Raw genomic sequence first — 20,396 nt, 5'->3', positions numbered from 1 at the left:
ATACTGCATTTCTCTACATAATGTCTCATTTGCTACATGTTTTCTCAGCTAGTTTTACCAGCATCCCTCTCAGGTTGCCAGCGTGGGGAACGAGGTAGCCATTAACGCCATTCACCAGGAGGTTCTAGTTCCCCACTCCTCTGAGAGCGTATAGCAGGAGAATGATTCCTGGCCTACAGTGCTTGGGGGAATCATACAACCAGTTCTGTCCAGAGGATGTTGAGCTTCCAGAAATAATGTTTGTCAAACTCAAGCTGAGCATTTAAGTAAAAATATGAGGCCTTCATGGGTTTTCTGTTTCCTCTGCCAGGATGGCCATTAATATTCCAGTCAGTGACTGTTCCATTAGCCTAGGTCCTGGAATGACGCTAACACAGAGAGAAGTCTCCAAATGAACTGGGAAGGATATATAAGCAAAATAATCTTTGCTGTTTTAAGTCACTGACAAGTCAGTGCTATTTGTTACTGCACCCCAACTTAGCATATCTTGACGGACACAGGCATTAGCTGCATTTTTCACATGGAGAAACTGAAATTCAGTGAAGAATTAATAAAACAATATCAGACTTTCTCAGTGTCATCAAAACCTCATAAATGCTCAAGCCTAGGGTCTGAGCTCGGGTCTTCTGACTGCACATTGTTGCTATTTTCCCTGTACCACACTATCACTTTAATTAGCATTAGGTATTAGGCTTGGGTTCATTTGCGCTCACCGTGTGACATGGAATAGCAGACTGGTTCCAAATTGGGAAAGGAGTACATCAAGGCTGTATATTGTCACCCTGCTTATTTAACTTCTATGCAGAGTACATCATGTGAAGTGCCAGGCTGGATGAAGCACAAGCTGGAATCAAGATTGCCAGGAGAAATATCAATAACCGCAGATATGCAGATGATACCACCCTTATGGCAGAAAGTGAAGAACTAAAGAGCCTCTTGATGAAAGTGAAAGAGGACAGTGAAAAAGTTGGCTTAAAACTCAACATTCAGAAAACTAAGATCATGGCATCTGGTTCCATCACTTCATGACAAATAGATGGGGAAATAATGGAAACAGTGAGACACTTTATTTTTGGGCTCCAAAATCACTGCAGATGGTGATTGCAGCCATGAAATTAAAAGATACTTACTCCTTGGAAGAAAAACTATGACCAATCTAGATAGCATATTAAAAAACAGAGACATTACTTTGCCAACAAAGGTCCATCTAGTCAAAGCTTTGGTTTTCCATTAGTCATGTATGGATGCGAGAGTTAAACTATAAAGAAAACTGAGCACCGAAGAATTGATGCTTTCGAATTGTGGTGTTGGAGAAGACTCTTGAGAGTCCCTTGGACTGCAAGGAGATCCAACCAGTCCATCCTAAAGGAAATCAATCTTGAATGTTCATTGGAGGGACTGATGCTGAAGCTGAAATTCCGATACTTTGGCCACCTGATGTGAAGAATTGACTCTTTGGAAAAGACCCTGACGCTGGGAAAGATTGAAGGTGGGAGGGGAAGGGGAGAGCTTGGATGGCATCACCGACTTGATGGACATGAGTTTGAGTAAGCTCCAGGAGCTGGTGATGGACAGGGAAGCCTGGTGTGCTGCAGTCCATGGAGTTGCAAAGAGTTGGACACAACTGAACGACTGAATTGACTGATTGTGAGTCCTGGTTTTATCAATCTTTGGAGGATAAAATAGGAGAGGGTCAAGATCACAGGTTTTAGAGTTAAGCAAATATGAGCTTGAGTCCAATTATTAGCTAGTCCTTGGCATGTTGCTAGAATGTGGTCTAATAGGTCTTCTGGCTCAGTGAAGACTGAAGCAGGTGGAAATGCTTAATAGTAGGGAATACTTATTGCTAATGGTGCAATATCAAGCGTCGGTGGCAGAAGGGTAGATATTTTGGTGTGGGGTCTTCCTCCCAGCATCCTTAAATCAGAGGGGCTGAGTGACTTGCCTGAGATCATACAGCAGAGCCTCAGTCCCAATCTAGACCTCTGTTATTCCCCTCAATTTGTCTCACTGCCTCTGAGAGGAAACTAGCTCTGCTAAAACTCTACATCTGTGAGGAAACAGAGGCATAGCCTGATTGTGATGATTAACTTCAGCACGAAGAGCCTTCTCATTCTGTTTGTGTTTGTCTTGGAGCTTCAAGTTGATTTATTCTTTGAATATATCTCTCCTTTCTCTTACTCCAGCTTAGCATTGAGAACAGCAGGCATTGCCTTGGCAAGGTTACAGGATAAACTTGCTGCTTTTAGGACATCTGCATCAAGCAAAATCTTTATTTTTTCTCCCTTGGGCATAATCTTGGAAAACCACATCTGTTAGTCCTGGTGCTTACCTGGCTAGGCTTATGTTTTCTTTCTTGGATGGAGAAATATTCTGTCAAGATATGAGGAAGAGTTTTCACACCCTCTGAAGCCACAGACCATTTGTGTATTTAAAAATAGAACCCCTCAGAATATTGATTGAGTCATAAAGTTTTATTAGAAAGATAAGAGCACCACCTGTGTCCCAGAGTCCTTCAGGTCTGGGATGCCAAAGTCACTGGAGATGCTTTTGGGGTCTCTTCTGATTAAGTCACTGAAGTGTGGGCAGATTTTGGTGGCTTCAGTGCATAGCAGAAAGACCCTACACTTCCCAGATACCTGCCTCATAACACATTCCCCTCTCCTCTTTTTGTTCCCTGAGCAACATTTACATACGGCTGCCTCCATCTCAACCTCTCCAGTGAACTTTCCAGTACCTGGGGAAGAGAAACAAAGACCAGGGTCAAAGTTTGAAACTCAGTTCTGCCTCATTCATTCATACATTCATTCATGTTAGAACAATTACGGAGCACCTACAATGTGCCAGGCACTGTACTAGACACTGAGCAAACCCCAGTAATCTAATCCCTGACTTCACTGTTTTACGTCGTAGAGATTTGAAAAATGACAAAACAATTATAATATGGTGTGATTAACTCATTAGTAATTAACACATAATTTGTTTAACAATACTGAACACTATTCTATGCCAAGCACTGTTTTAATGCTGGGAATAGAGGGTAAGCAAAACAGACAGACATCTCTGCCTTCATGAAGCTTACCTTTAGATAATGTAGGCAGACAGTAAAGTGTGCAGTGCAGTGGTAAGGATGAGCATCACGAGGGAAAATATGGTGCAGCCAAGTGGGGAGAGTGTGATGAGGGTGCTGTTCTAGCCTGCGTGATCTGGGAAGGGTTCTCCAAGGAGATGCTGATAGAGGGGAGCCCAGCAACGGTACAGAGCCGTAACGCCAGAAGCAATGTGTCCCATGGGGCGTGGGGGAGGTTATCTAATCTGTGTCCACTTGTGACTGGTTGAGTTGAGTGACTTTTCTGAGCTTTTTGTCTCTTCCTACCTTTAATGTTCTGCCTGCTCCCCTCCTCAGATGGTGGAAATAAAAAGAGAAGCTGTTCTTAAAGGAGCCTCCTTGCCCTCCCTACTTGGACCTGTGAATTACTCTCTGCAGCCATTTTTGCAGAAGGCCCAGACTCATACAAATTAGCTCAGTGACCTTGGAGAATTTACTTACTATACCTATCAGTGCCCATAGCTATAAAATGGGGTGTATATATATATATAGTTGCAGGAAGGGTTTCCCCAGCCTCCCAGCTTCAGTGGTGCTGATGGAAAGCTACAGCCTCTGCTCTGAATCCTGCCACCAAAAACCAGGTCTCCCAAATTCCCTGAGCTTGATTCCCTCATCTGTACAATGAGGATAATGAACAGAACTTGTGCTTTCCAGTTATTATCAGGACCAAGAGAGTGTACGCATTTCATGCCCTCTAACAGGACTTGCCCTGCACAAAGGGCTTTGACACTGGGTTCACCGAAATAATGTCAGTGTCATTTTATTTACTGATACTAAAGTAACAGTGACGCATGTGGCCGCTTCACGTATGACTGGCATGTCATCAATCTGTAGTGAACATCATTGCCCTACCCTTCTCTTTCTCTGGTTTTCCACCCTCCCTCCAGTGATGCTACACCCTTCCCCTTGGTTCTGTTTGATCCAGGGCTGAGGTTGCAGAGAGCTGGCATCTAAGGTTAGGCTCAAGGAAAAGAACAAAGTAGAGAAACCTTAATTTCCTTTTTCTTGGAAACTTTCATCTCACATCAATAGAACCCCAGGCTCTGTTCTAACCATTCGACATGTAAATGAACGGATTTTGTTGCAGGAAGGGGGACCCCTTCCAGAGCCCAAGAGTGGGCTCCTGTCTAATCTTTGGATGAATTGTCTGAGATGACAGATGTGCTGACAAAGAAGAAGGCTGTTGCGGGGGGGGCACCGAGGCAGAGAGCAGCAGGGTGGGGGAACCCAGAAGCACTGCTCTGCCCTGTGGCTTGCTGTCTGTGGTTTTATGGCGATAAGATTAATTTCACGTTGCCTCTGGGCAGTCACTCTGACTCAGGGTCCTTCCCACTGGTGCACACATCACTCAACCAAGATGCTTTCCAGTGAGGATTCTGGGAGAGTGGCAGGATATATGGGCTAGAGCCTCCTCTCCCTTGTTGACCTTTCCTGAATTCTTCCATATGGTGGTAGCTTGTCAGTTCCACCTTTCTTTTTTTTTAGTCAGAAGGTTTTTATTAAGAAGGATAAACATGTCCTAGAGCAAGACACATTGCTGTTACATAATCATTAAAGTGAAGTAGCTCAGTCGCGTCCAACTCTTCGTAACCCCATGGACTGTAGCCTACCAGGCTCCTCTGTCCATGGGATTTTCCAAGCAATAGGACAGGAGTGGATTGCCATTTCCTTCTCCAGGGGATCTTCCCGACCCAGGGATCGAACCCAGGTCTCCCGCATTGTAGACAGATGCTTTACTGTCTAACCCATACATAATCATTAGTACAGAGCTTAAGGAAAAACATACCCTTGAGTCATTAAGTGAAGTGAAGTCGCTCAGTCGTGTCCGACTCCTTGCCGACCCCATGGACTGTAGCCAACAAAGCTCCTCTGTCCATGGAATTTTCCAGGCAAGAATACCGGAGTGGGTTGCCATTTCCTTCTCCATCAGTTCCACCTTTCTTACCAGGACCTCCTGTTGTAAGGTAACTCATGCAAGTGGTTACAAAGGTGCCTGGGTGGTTTCAGTCAGGGGTTATCCTAACAGTTCCTCCCAGGAGACTGGGGAAACCCTTCCTGCAACTATATATATAAATATATATATCCCATTTTATAGCTATGGGCACTGATAGGTATAGTAAGTAAATTCTCCAAGGTCACTGAGCTAACTTGTAAGGAACTCTTTAGCTCAAGCCCCCTAAACAAGAAAGAATTTAGGGACTCAGAGCAGTAGTTCTTCAAGGAATTAAGAAATCGGTGGAAGGCTTCCGAGTATTGTCTCTCCAAAGCCTGAAAGTAGCAGAGGAGGTGCAGAGGGAGCCTGAAGCTCGACTGGGAGGCACTCCTTGCTGAAAGACATGTGGCAGGGGGATTTCTCCTGTCACTTGCGTTCTGCTTGCCTTGCCTTCTCTGATCCTCCTCTCTCCTTCCTTGGGGCAGGCAGGCTTGTCCACAGACAGTTGTAAATTGCTGATCTTTGTCAAAGGCACTGAGGAAAGACAAAGCGAATCATTAAAGAGAAGAAAAATAAAGCCGCCTGTCTTTGAACTCTCAGACTCTGGAGCAGCACAGTGCTTGTTGCTCAGCGCTGTTTGTTTCAGAACTCTGGGACTGATCATTGCCAGCTCCCTACACCCTGCACTCTGAGAACTGAGGCACCCCCCAGGCACTGAGAGGCAGAGTGTGGATTCCCAGGCAGAGAAGCAGCACGAGGGGGACTTGGTCCCCAACCTTTGGAAACTGCTGATCTTTCCTTTATCTTTTTTTTTTCTTCTGGAAAAGTACCTGGCTTTGAGGAATAGTGGGCATACTTAGTCAATTAGACTGCTGGCACACCCATTGATCTTTGGGGAGTTAAGGTCAGAAGAACAATTACTCAGTCTGTAATCCTTATCTACCTTTCTCTCCTCTGGACCTGTTGGAATTACATACAATTGTCAATGCAAGCTTTGTTCTCCTGACACGTCTCTCCCTCCTGCTATTTCTCTCTTCCTACCCATTGCTTTCTCTGTCTTCTTCAGTCTCATTATTTTCCCGACATCCCCTTTTTCTTTCTCTTTGCTTCTCATCTAGGGAGTAATGAGAGCCCATTTGGTCAACTTCAAGGCCATTCCCTGACTTGCTGCAGATCATGTGTCTACTGGGGTAACTGCATGGTGCAGATTGAGGAATCAGACAGATGGGAATTTAAATCCTGGTTTTTTGGCTTATTTGCTTTGTGACCATGGACAAATCATTTATCTTTAAGCATCTCTTTTTGGAATATGGACTGTATCCGCATATGAGTGTGCTCATGATTGGCCCATGACAAGTTATTCAGACTATGATCTTCATCATCAGGATTAACAATTATTATTCCCTATAGAGAAGGGATGTGGGTAATGTGGGTAACCTGTCCCAGCTCCACCAGATCTCAGCAACAATCATTGTCCTTTAAGGCTCTGACTTCTCAGGAATATGGAATATTATGGAATAATAACCAATATGGAATATTAGGAACTGGCTTCCCTGGTGGCTCAGACAGTCTGCAATGTGGGAGACCTGGATTCAATCCCTGGGTCAGGAAGATCCCCTGGAGAAGAACGTGACAACCCACTCCAGTATTCTTGACCTGGAGAATTCCATGGACAGAGGAGCCTGGTGGGCTACAGTCCATGGGGTCTCAAAAAGTTGGACATGAGTGAGCAACTAACACTTTCACTTTTTTTCTCAGAAAAAATGTCTAGGTAAGTCAGGTGTGTGGTTACCCGGGGTAAAGTTGAAGAAATCCCCCGTTTTCCTTGGGCCGCAGCTTCCCCATCTGACTTCTCCACGTGTGTCCACCCTGACCACCTGAACTGTTCCCGAGTTCTTGGTTCCCTCGCCAGTTTCCTGCTGGGATGGAACCCAGCCCAGAACCCCTAGCCTGGTGAGATCTCAGGTTCCTACCAGCTCTGCATGCCAGAGGTCAGTGATTCTTCTACTTTGGCTTGGAGTACAGATGATACTACGGAAGCGTGGTGCTGGAGGGTGTCGCTGGGGAAGGCCTAGAGGTTGATGTCTCTGCTTCCACAGCACCACTGCAGGAAAGAGCCCTCTGTCACTGCCTTCAGAGCCATCAGCGATAGTGCCATATGAAGGCATTTAGCAGGGGGAGAACAGGATTTATTCATGATTCTTGGCATCAACAGATATATCCTGGTATTTCTGAAAGAGCACTGGATATGGGACCAGAAGACTTTTTCTGAGTCATGGTACTGTCATTGAGTAATTACAAAAACCTGAGCAAGTCATGTAACTTCCAGAGAGACATTCCCTACCATTCAGTGACAGCAGTCATTTAATACGGATATATCTACACAGTGGTTAGTAACGCTAGCTCCTTCCTTTATTAAAACAGTCTTATTGGTGTGAGGGATATTTGTCATGGATTTCTACTCTGCTTGGAGAGACAAAGTGTTTATAGCAGTTGCCAATTACAGTATAAAAGGCACCATGGCATTGGGGCTAAGGACAGGGACTCCTGTGAGTGTGAGACTGCCAGGATTCACATCTCTCATCTACTTATCAGCTGTGACCTTGGACAAGTTAACCTCCTTCTGTGCATCTCCATTTTCCCATCTGCAAAATGGGGCTTGTGATATTAGTACCTAACTCATAGAGGTTTTCTGAGGATTTGGGGAGTTAACAGACATAAAGCTCTTAGAACCATAACTATCACAGAGGAGTCTTTGTCTCAGTGTTAGCTGCTATTATTATATGTCTAACTCACAATAATTCACCTTAAATGCCTCTTTCATAAGTAACCACTTTCTTTCTTCACCCCCTGGCCATATTTGATTGCACTAGGGAGTAGGTCCTGGTCTTGAGGGTTCAGAATTCCTTCGCTGGTAATTTGGGAGAAAAAAGCAAATATTGATGTGTGTATGACAGGAAGACAGAGGATAAGGGATTTATGATAAATATGCTCAAAAGATTTGCAGCAAACATCTTCTCCCTAATTCCCACCAGGCAGACTAGAGGTATGCGAAGAGACACAGAGAGACCCACAAGAGAGGCAGAAACACAGAGACGTAGAGAAGCAGGCAGAGATGACGGGAGCAAAAGAGGCTGACACACACATGCGGAGTGGAAAACGGATGAGAGAGAGAGTCAGGCAGCCATACAGACCATGGTTCTAGTGCCTCCTTGAAGCCCAGCAGCATGTCTAACCTTGGGTTCCAGAGGACACTCCTACGTCATACCAAATACCTGAATCAGTCAGGAGGGGCTAATTTATGCTGCTGTAACAAACATACCCCAAATCACAGTGGTTTCCTGCCACATAGGTTTTGCACTTTCCATGTGCCAACCTATATAGTCTACCAGGAAGCTATTTCTTATCATCCTCACTCAGGGATGCAGTCTCCACCCTGACATGCTTCCACGATAGCTTTTAGTTCAGGTCAGTTCAGTCGCTTGTAGGAAACAAATGTGGCAAATGTATGCTGGCTCTAAAACCTTCTCTTACTAGTGACATAGATTGCTTCTGCTCACAGTTTCATTGGCCACACAAGTCACATGGCTATACTTGCTGTTAAAGGAATGAAGAAAACTTAAACATGTGGCAATAAATGGTACCCAGACTATTTCGGAACATCCTCTGATAGCTACCAAACCCTCTTTTCTTCTCAGTTCACCTTGAATTGCTTTTTATTAAATAACAAATAATACATTCTAACAGAAATGATAAAAAAAGAAATTCTCTGTTCCCTAGATGGTTAGATGTTGATTTGTCTGGGACAAGCAATCAGTGCTTTTGGACTCCAGAGAAGAAGCAAACCAAAGGGAAGAGAGAGTTATGGAGCCTGGATAAAAGGTGTGATATCTGAGCTGGGCTTTGAAGAGGAGAGTATTTGCTTAGCACTGTCATGACTCATTCTTCAAAACCTTTAAATCATACATGATGTGGTGAACCTTGGGGGTCACGCAGCATGGAGTCTATATCCCTGCTCTTTAGGGACAGAGTAAGCTGACAAATAGCAAGCACCTAAAATATCACATGACACTGACTAGCTGTCATGGAAAATGTTACTTGTCTTCCCTTATCTCCTTACACAAGGATCTCCTCTTTTTAGTTACTGCTGCTGCAAAATTTTCCTCTTATTTTCCCCTGGGGAATCTAAACACTTCATACTGACAGTATCATCGGGAGCCATGTGATTGAAGGGTTTGCCATTTTACTGGGAAGACTAGTTTAATTGTTGGCATAAAGTTCGTTGCCTTGGTGTTATCAGCCAACAGAATTGAGGCTCTGAGATACCATCTGTTTCTCAAAACATTTTTCCCCCAGAATCTTCCCTGAGAATATAATTTTCCACTTAACTTCAGAGTTTTTTTTTTTTACTTATTAGTGGAAATTTGGGGATGTTATTATTCTTTCCTTATCAATAGTAACCTATAAAACTAAAGACAAAATGAGATGTATCTATAGAAAAGTAGTTGAAGCCTAGTGATGTAAGGTTATATCTCTAATATAGAGTTTGAAACTGACTCCTTTGTCTAAAACCATCAGTGGGTCTCCAGTAACCACAGAATGAAGTTCAGGGGCAATTTCAGTAATATCTCCCACTATGTGTTGTTCGTCCCCACTTTTTTCTTTGGCTCATATTATTCTTCATGTTGTACTCTCCCTCACATCCACTGAAATCAGCTGCACAGAAAAATATTTAGAGTGCATTTGGTTGCAAGTAATAGAAGACCCAGTTCAAAGAGATTTAAATAATAGTGAGATTTATTGGCTTATGTATGTGGGAAGTCCGCAGATATGGGAAGATTCGAGGTTGGCTCACCAATATCACGGAGTGATGTTCTTTCTCTTTGATCTGCCTTTCATGGAGCCAATTTCACTCCTTGAGATTGCAAAATAAGTGATAATATCCCCTTGAACTACATGCCTTCTACTTCCCCAGGGAATAGAATAACATTTCTGTTTATTCAGCTTTTGAACTAATTTCCAAGGTTCCTCTGATTATAGTTTTATAAGTCAGTTGTCCACTCTAACTTACTCTGAATAGTGTAATGGAAGGCACTTCCATTAAGTGCCTGGATTAAGCTTGGATTGTGTATGCATTCATGAACAAGTCATAGAGACACGTTGACTTAGACCAGTCAGCACCTCCCCCGTCCTCATCGCTATCCCAAACCCTACCTGAATTTCTTAGCTTGAAATTCCCCAGTTGGAGTTTCAAAATCTGGAAGAAAGGGTCCGTGAAAGTATGCAGACTGGGGCTGCAGCCATCAATACATCTGGCCCAGTCACACTCAATGTTGTCTATAGACTCAAAAAATATTTATGGAGGACCTAGTGTGCTCTAGGCATTCTACAAGATACAATTTTAGGCTTAAAGGAAGTCAGATCTAGTGGGTGTGAGGTGCACGCTTAGTCACTCAGTCATGTCTGGCTCTATGACTCTTTGTGAACCCATGGACTGTAGCCCCAAGGTTTCTCTGTATGGGATTCTTCAGGCAATAATACTGGAGTGGGTGGCCATCCAGTTCTCCAGGGGATCTTCCCATCCTCGATTTCCTGCACTGCAGGCAGATTCTTTACTCTGTGAGCCACCAGGGAAGCCCCAGGTGTGAGGTGGGGGAACACAAAAACAGAAGCTTTTTGAGAAGCTTTTCTGTTCAGATACGGTGACAGAAGTAAGCACACAGTGCTGTGTGAGCCCAGGGAAGAGGAGAGGGCTCTCATTAAGGGGGGTAGGGGTGAGTGAAGTCACAGAGTGCTTTTCAGGAGAGATGATCCTGAGGTTAACCAAGGGCCAGGTAGGCATGTGGAAAGAGGGGAGAGGAAATAATAGCATTCCAGACAGGCACCATGGTATCTGTGAAGACAGAGCAATGGGAAAAAGCATAGCAGTTTGGATAATGCAACTAGTTGAGTGTAGCATAAGGTCAAGAGTGTGGACTCTGCATTTGAATGCCTGGGATGACATGCCAATTCTACCATTTGAGTGGCTGTGTGATGGGTAAGTTTCGTGACCTCTCTGAGCTTTAGTTTCCTCATTGTAAGTAAGTGTTAGTCGCTCAGTTGTGTCCAACTCTTTGCAATCCCATGGACTGTAGCCCGCCAGGTTCCCCTGTCCATAGGATTCTCTAGGTGAGAATACTGGAGTGGGTTGCTATTTCCTCCTCCAGGGGATCTTCCCAACCCAGGGATCAAACCCAGGTATACTGCATTGCAGGCACATTCTGTACCATATAAGCCACCAGAGAAGCCCCTTTCCCATTATAAAACTGGCATAATAATAATAGTAACTGCCTCATTTAGTGATGATTAAATGAGTTATTATGTTTAAAACACTTGGATTGAGCTCTACCATAAAAGCTCTGTTAAAGTGTTGGTGATTATTATCATGGTCAGGGCTGTGTGTATGTAGGGGCCCACCCACTTATCTATTTGGAAGAAACAGTCTGGGAAGCCGATGAGAATCATGGGAGAATTTATTATAGATAATACAGTCTTGTTTTGCTTTTGGTTTCAGCCTTGGCAGAAATTCAAGGCCTGAGAACTATAAAGAGTGTCATTGTTCTTTTCTAAATGGATGGTCTGAGCTGCTGAGTCAGGGCTATTCTGCATGATCATATCAATGTTGTCAGCTTACCATTACTATAATCATTTCTGCTTAGCAATCTCCTCAGCTCAAAAGAATAAGTCATGAGAGCTTATGCTTAAAAGTTTGTGCTTTGGAATCAGACTGTTCTGTCTGGTCTGATATATGACATATCTTATCATATGTCTGTATCTTTTAAATCTCACACCAACTCTGTAAGCTAGGTATGGTCATTCCTATTTTGCACATGAAGAAACTAGCATTTGGAGAATTTAAGTTGCCCTCCTATTGCCTTTAAAAAATTCTTTTTTTATTGAAGTACAGTTGATTGACTTACAGTGTTATGTTAGTTTCTGGTATACAGAAAAGTGATTCAGATATGTGCATATGTGTATTCAATTGAGTTTAGTTCAGTCACTCAATCGTGTCTGACTCTTTGCAACCCCATGAACCACAGCATGCCAGGCCTCCCTGTCCATCACCAACTCTTGGAGTTCACTTAAACCCATGTCCTTTGAGTCGGTGATGCCATCAACCATCTCATACTCTGTCATCCCCTTCTCCTCCTGCCCTCAATCTTTCTCAGCATCAGGGTCTTTTCAAATGAGTCAGCTCTTCACACCAGGTGGCCAAAGTACTGGAGTTTCAGCTTCAACATCAGTCCTTCCAATGAACACCCAGGACTGATCTCCTTTAGGATGGACTGTTTGGATCTCCTTGCAGACCAAGGGAATCTCAAGAGTTTTCTCCAACACCACAGTTCAAAAGCATCAATTCTTTGGCACTGAGCTTTCTTTATAGTCCAACTCTGACATCCATACATGACCACTGGAAAAACCATAGCCCTGACTAGATGGACCTTTGTTGGCAAAGTAGTGTCTCTGCTTTTTAGTATGCTGCCTAGGTTGTCATAACTTTCCTCCCAATGAATAAGTGTCTTTTAGTTTCATGGCTGCAGTCACCATCTGCAGTGATTTCGGAGCCCAAAAAAATAAAGTCTGGCACTATTTCCACTGTTTCCCCATCTATTTGCCATGAAGTGACAGGACCGGATGCCATGATCTTCGTTTTCTGAATGCTGAGCTTTAAGCCAACTTTTTCACTCTCCTCTTTCACTTTCATCAAGAGGCTCTGTAGTTTCTCTTCACTTTCTGCCATTAGGATGGTGTCATCTGCATATCTGAGGTTATTGATATTTCTCCCAGCAATCTTGATTCCAACTTGTGCTTCTTATATCCCAGCGTTTCTCATGATGTACTCTGCATACAAGTTAAATAAGCAGGGTGACAATATACAGCCTTGACATACTCCTTTTCCTATTTGGAACCAGTCTGTTGTTCCATGTCCAGTTCTAACTGTTGCTTCCTGACCTGCATACAGGTTTCTCAAGAGACAGGTCAGGTGGTCTGGTATTCCTATCTCTTTCAGAATTTTCCACAGTTTATTATGATCCACACAGTCAAAGGCTTTGTCATAGTCAATAAAGCAGAAATAGATGTTTTTCTGGAACTCTCTTGCTTTTTTGATGATCCAGCTGATGTTAACAATTTAATCTCCGGTTCCGCTGCCTTTTCTAAAGCCAGCTTGAACGTTTTGCTGAAGCCTGGCTTGGAGAATTTTGAGCATTACTTTACTAGCGTGTGAGATGAGTGCAATTGTGCAGTAGTTTGAGCATTCATTGGCATTGCCTTTCTTTGGGATTAGAGTGAAAATTGACCTTTTCCAGTTCTGTGGCCACTGCTGAGTTTTCCAGATTTGCTGACGTATTGAGTGCAGCACTTTCACGGCATCATCTTTTAGGATTTGAAACAGCTCAGCTGGAATTCCATCACCTCCACTAGCTTTGTTGTGTATTCACATATACAACACTAGTTTGTATGTGTATTCACATATATGTGTTTTTGCATATATATATATATTCTTTTCCATTTAATGGTTTAAAGCAGGATATTGAATATAGTTCCCTGTGCAATAGAGTAGGTAGGACCTTGTGTTTTATCCGTTCTATATGTAATAATTTGCATCTGCTAATCCCAAATGGCGTCACCAAGTCAATGGACATGAGTTTGAGCAAGTTCCGGGAGTTGGTGATGAACAGGGAAGCCTGGCGTGCTGCAGTCCGCAGGTCGCAGAGTCAGATCAGACTGAGCAGCTGAACTGAATGCCCAACTGCCAATCCGGCCTTCCCATCCCTGAGCCGTTGTTCTGTTCTCTGTGTCTGTGACTGTTTCTTTTTTGTACCCAGGTTCGTTTGTGTCATATTTTAGATTCCACACACAAGGGCTCTCGTATGGTATTTGTCTTTCTCTTTCCGATCTACTTCACTCAGTATGATAATTTCTAGGTCCATCCATGGTGCTGCAGATGACATTCTTTCATTCTTTTTTCTGGCTGAGTAATATTCCATTGTGTGCATTTAGTGTATGAATGTGTGTTTTATCTATTTGCTGGATACTTAGTTTCTATGTCTTGGCTATTATGAATAGTGGTACTATGAATATATATCTGCATGTATCTTTTAAAATTATTGTTTTCTCCAGATATATGCCCAGAAATGAGATTGCTGGGTCATATGGTAACTCTATTTTTAGTTTTTTTAAGGAAACTCCAATATGTTTTCCATAGTGGCTGCACTGGTTTACATTTCTACCAACAGTGAAGGAGGGTTCCCTACAGGTGTGTTGTTAAGATGCGATAGTGCTTGTGAACCACTCTGCACCATGAAATAAATCTTTGATAAATTATCTCTGATAATGATGATGACATTTGGCTTTTTCATATTTTTAACAAGGATAAAATTAACTAATGGGTATGCAGATAAATGCAAGGAGGGGAGACCATTCATTGAGACTATTGTTAGAAGAGTTCCTGATTAATCTGGGTAAATTGCAACCCTCCTACATTCTGCAGATCTTTCCCTATCCATAATGCATTTTTCCAGGATGATACAGATCACATCAGACATTGTTGTCTCAACTGGATTAGCTGTTGCTGCTAAGTCACGTCAGTCACCTTCATTTCTTAATGAACACCCAGTGTAACAGGACTCAGTCTTTTATAAACACATGCAGATTCTCCTCCTTCCTTCCTGTTCTACCTGGTCTTGCTAAGCCTTTCGGGAGACTCTTGCTCTTCTTGGAGCTCCGTTCTACTCTCCACTTAAACATTTCACTGTGCTCCTTTCCACAGCAGCTCCATCAAGTCCATGGCCCTGGACTTCCCCACCATCCTGTCTGTCTCCTGAGCTCCAGACCCTGGTTTCCACTGTAAGCTGGACATCTGCCCCTGCCTGGAAGTCCCAGGTTCTCTGCATGCTGAGATATAGATGCCTGAAGTCATCACACGTGCCTTAAGCCTGCGTTCCTCTGTCAGGGAATGGCAGCATCTTCCCATCCATAAAGCTGCACAGATCAGATACCTGATGTTCCTCTCCTTCTGTCTTCTCTCCCCCTTCTTGACCTCCAGGTGGCCTCCTGCAGATATGGATTCAGCATCATGATGACTCAAATCTAGCCACTCCTCACTTATGTGTCCAAGTAACAGGCCCTCATCATATTTTGAATACAAACTTTTAAACATTTTGCCTTCAGTATTTGCTTTCTCAAATACATTCAATTCATAATAACAGATTTTTTTAGAACCCATTTCCAACCATATCATGCTCCTAGTTAAAACTATCCTTACCTTCTGCAGGAGTGAGTCTAAGCTTCTTGATCTGGCCTTGACCTAGCCCTCTGGCTTGTCTGCCACCATGACCCTTAGTTTCCTCATCTACAAATGGCATATATTAATCCCTCTTGGGTGGTCATGCTGCTGCTGCTGCTGCTGCTACTACTAAGTCGCTTCAGTCGTGTCCGACTCTGTGCGACCCCATAGATGGCAGCTCACCAGGCTTCCCCGTCCCTGGGATTTTCCAGGCAAGAACACTGGAGTGGGTTGCCATTTCCTTTTCCAGTACATGAAAGGGAAAAGAGAAGGGGAAGTCGCTTAATTGTCTCCGACTTTTCGCGACCCCATGGACTGCAGCCTACCAGGCTCCTCCACCCATGGGATTTCCCAGGCAAGAGTACTGGAGTGGGGTGCCACTGCCTTCTCCTGGATAGTCATAGTGAGGATCAAATGAGCTCATTCAGGTAACACAGGTCATATTTGTTAGGCACATAGTAAGTGCTTAATAAATGCCAGTCCCCTTCCTGCCTATTCCTGAACCAACATTTGGAATTATTAAGGCCTTCAGTAGGACTTTCCTGGTGGTCTGGTAGGTAAAGAATCCACCTGTAATTCAAGAAATGCAGGTTTGATCCCTGGGTCAGGAATATCCCCTGGAGAAGAGTATGACAACCCACTCTAATATTTTTGCCTGGAGAATCCCATGGACTGAGGAGCCTGGCAGGCTATAGTCCATAGGGTCACAAAGAATCGAACATAACTGAAGTGACTGAGCATGCATGGACTTCAGTGGATTTTCTCTCCTTCAAACCGAGCCTGGAGTCTTTATACCTGCCTTTCCTTTGCAGTGAATGCCATCCTCCTGCCCCTCCCCCATTCCATCTCTGTGATGATGGATCATCAAGTAATTAGGACAGTGAGCATTTGAAACTATGTCAGCTCCCTGATGGATCAGTTCCTAAGCGTCTGGCCTAGTACTGAGAGAAGCATGTGCGTCTATCCATGCTTTTCCCCCAACAACCCCAGATCTCTGCCTGTGATGGCTGGAAGGGGGAAAAAGGGAACGCATAGGGTATTGATGCTGTGAGCAACACCCGCAGCTTTCCCTCTCCCCGCAGGAGGCTTTTGGGTGGGTATTTGGCAGTGGGGGTTAGTGAGAAAAGCAAGAGTGTTAGAATCAGAAGATAGGTTACTGCTGTGTACCTGCTACCAGTTCCCTAAATTTTATGAGCCTCATTTTCCTCAGCTCTTGAAATGCGGATAATGCTCTTTTTCTCACTGGGTTCTTAGAAAATTCCAATTAAATAATGGATGAATTATATAAGATATCATTTTGAAATGGCTACATTAAATATCAATACTAGGTGTGCTCTGCTGAGAAAGCAGAGCGTTTAGGGTTACAAGTGGCATTCTCATAGCAGACTTTCTTTTTTACTTCCTATGTGGCAGAACTGAGTGAACATGTTAATTATTCTTTCTCAGTCTTAGTATATTTAGTTTTAAAACAGGGATAATTGCCCTCACACTTTGTAGGATGAGTTATGTGTTATGTTCTTGGTAGACTGTAAAGTACTAACAATAGTTTTTATTGTTACTCATACTAATGGTGGTGGATCTAATTATTTATCTTAATTAAATCATGACAGTGAATAATATTGTTCTTAAAGGCTGGTACACCCAGTGGAAGCTATGGGTGAGTCACTTAATCTCTATATCTATTTTCTCAAATATGAAGTTAAAAGGTTGAGTTTGGTTGGCACCTAGAATAGGAGCTGGTATACAGTAAGAGAGCGATAAGTAGAAACAGTAAGTGCTCAATAAATGCATGTTAAATAAATTAATGAATGAATGAACAATAAAAGCTATTTCTTGGAGTTATTTTGAGTGTTCTATGGAATGAGAAAATGCCTTATGTACTGTGGAGGGAAGCAGTGTAACGACTGTGTTATATGGCAGGCCAGTCGCGTAGATTGCCTAGTTTTCTCCTGCCATCTCCTGACACAGTAACCTCCTTCAGTGTTTTGTATGCTCATTTCATGCAACAGAGATGGGCTTCCCATATCTAGCCATCTGGGGACAGGGCCAAGTCTGCCTGCGAAGCCCATGGAGACCATGGTGTTCAATTCAGTTCAGTCACTCAGTCGTGTCCGACTCTTTGTGACCCCATGAATCGCAGCACACCAGGCCTCCCTGTCCATCACCAACTCCCGGAGTTCACCCAAACCCATGTCCATTGAGTCAGTGATGCCATCCAGCCATCTCATCCTCTGTTGTCCCCTTCTTCTCCTGCCCTCAATCCCTCCCAGCATCACAGTCTTTTCCAATGAGTCAACACTTCGCATGAGGTGGCCAAAGTACTGGAGTTTCAGCTTCAGCATCAGTCCTCCCAAAGAACACCCAGGACTGGTCTCCTTTAGGATGGACTTTTTGGATCTCCTTGCAGTCCAAGGGACTCTCAAGAGTCTTCTCCAACACCACAGTTCAAAAGCATCAATTCTTTGGCACTCAGCTTTCTTCACTGTCCAACTCTCACATGCATACATGACCAGTGGAAAAAGCATAGCCTTGACTAGAGAGACCTGTGTTGGCAAAGTAATGTCTCTGCTTTTAAATATGCTATCTAGGTTGGTCATAACGTTCCTTCCAAGGAGTAAGTGTCTTTTAATTTCATGGCTGCAATCACCATCTGCAGTGATTTTGGAGCCCAAAAATATAAAGTCTGACACTGTTTCCACTGTTTTCCCATCTATTTCCCATGAAGTGATGGAACCAGATGCCATGATCTTCGTTTTCTGAATGCTGAGCTTTAAGCCAACTTTTTCACTCTCCTCCTTTCATCACTCCTCCTTTCTCACTTTCATCAGGAGGCTTTTTAGCTCCTCTTCACTTTCTGCCATAAGGGTGGTGTCATCTGCCTGTCTGAGGTTATTGATATTTCTCCCGGCATTCTTGATTCCACCTTGTGCTTCTTCCAGCCCAGCGTTTCTCATGATGTACTCTGCATACAAGTTAAATAATCAGGGTGACAATATACAGCCTTGATGTACTGCTTTACCTATTTGGAACCAGTCTGTTGTTCCATGTCCAGTTCTAATTGTTGCTTCCTGACCTGCATACAGGTTTCTCAAGAGACAGGTCAGGTGGTCTGGTATTCCCATCCCTTTCAGAATTTTCCACGGTTTATTGTGATCCACACAGTCAAAGGCTTTGGCATAGTCAACAAAGCAGGAGTAGATGTTTTTCTGGAACTCTCTTGCTTTTTCCATGATCCAGCGGATGTTGGCAATTTGATCTCTGGTTCTTCTGCCTTTTCTAAAACCAGCTAGAACATCTGGAAGTTCACGCTTCATGTATTGCTGAAGCCTGGCTTGGAGAATTTTGAGCACTACTTTACTAGCATGTGAGATGAGTGCAATTGTGCGGTAGTTTGAACATTCTTTTTTTTTTTTTTTTTCATTGTTTTATTATTTTATTTTTTTAACTTTTTTTTAATTTTATTTTATTTTTTTTAATTTTTAGTTTTTTCTTTTTTAAATTTTAAAATCTTTAATTCTTACATGCATTCCCAAACATGAACCCCCCTCCCACCTCCCTCCCCAGAACATCTTTCTGGGTCATCCCCATGCACCAGCCCCAAGCATGCTGCATCCTGCGTCAGACATAGACTGGCGATTCAATTCACATGATAGTATACATGTTAGAATGTCATTCTCCCAAATCATCCCACCCTCTCCCTCTCCCTCTGAGTCCAAAAGTCCGTTATACACATCTGTGTCTCTTTCCCTGTCTTGCATACAGGGTCGTCATTGCCATCTTCCTAAATTCCATATATATGTGTTAGTATACTGTATTGGTGTTTTTCTTTCTGGCTTACTTCACTCTGTATAATCGGCTCCAGTTTCATCCATCTCATCAGAACTGATTCAAATGAGTTCTTTTTAACGGCTGAGTAATACTCCATTGTGTATATGTACCACAGCTTTCTTATCCATTCATCTGCTGATGGACATCTAGGTTGTTTCCATGTCCTGGCTATTATAAACAGTGCTGCAATGAACATTGGGGTACATGTGTCTCTTTCAATTCTGGTTTCCTCGGTGTGTATGCCCAGAAGTGGGATTGCTGGGTCATAAGGTAGTTCTATTTGCAATTTTTTAAGGAATCTCCACACTGTTCTCCATAGTGGCTGTACTAGTTTGCATTCCCACCAACAGTGTAGGAGGGTTCCCTTTTCTCCACACCCTCTCCAGCATTTATTGCTTGCAGATTTTTGGATCGCAGCCATTCTGACTGGTGTGAAGTGGTACCTCATTGTGGTTTTGATTTGCATTTCTCTAATAATGAGTGATGTTGAGCATCTTTTCATGTGTTTGTTAGCCATCCGTATGTCTTCTTTGGAGAAATGTCTATTTAGTTCTTTGGCCCATTTTTTGATTGGGTCGTTTATTTTTCTGGAGTTGAGCTGCATAAGTTGCTTGTATATTTTTGAGATTAGTTGTTTGTCAGTTGCTTCATTTGCTATTATTTTCTCCCATTCAGATGGCTGTCTTTTCACCTTGCTTATATTTTCCTTTGTTGTGCAGAAGCTTTTAATTTTAATTAGATCCCATTTGTTTATTTTTGCTTTTATTTCCAGCATTCTGGGAGGTGGATCATAGAGGATCCTGCTGTGATTTATGTCTGAGAGTGTTTTGCCTATGTTCTCCTCTAGGAGTTTTATAGTTTCTGATCTTACATTTAGATCTTTAATCCATTTTGAGTTTATTTTTGTGTGCGGTGTTAGAAAGTGATCTAGTTTCATTCTTTTACAAGTGGTTGACCAGTTTTCCCAGCACCACTTGTTAAAGAGATTGTCTTTACTCCATTGTATATTCTTGCCTCCTTTGTCAAAGATAAGGTGTCCATATGTGTGTGGGTTTATCTCTGGGCTTTCTATTTTGTTCCATTGATCTATATGTCTGTCTTTGTGCCAGTACCATACTGTCTTGATGACTGTGGCTTTGTAGTAGAGCCTGAAGTCAGGCAAGTTGATTCCTCCAGTTCCATTCTTCTTTCTCAAGATT

The sequence above is a fragment of the Ovis canadensis genome, chromosome 1 (assembly GCF_042477335.2).
Source record: "Ovis canadensis isolate MfBH-ARS-UI-01 breed Bighorn chromosome 1, ARS-UI_OviCan_v2, whole genome shotgun sequence".
NCBI lineage: Eukaryota > Metazoa > Chordata > Mammalia > Artiodactyla > Bovidae > Ovis > Ovis canadensis.
Note: the sequence above shows the minus strand (reverse complement) of the source record.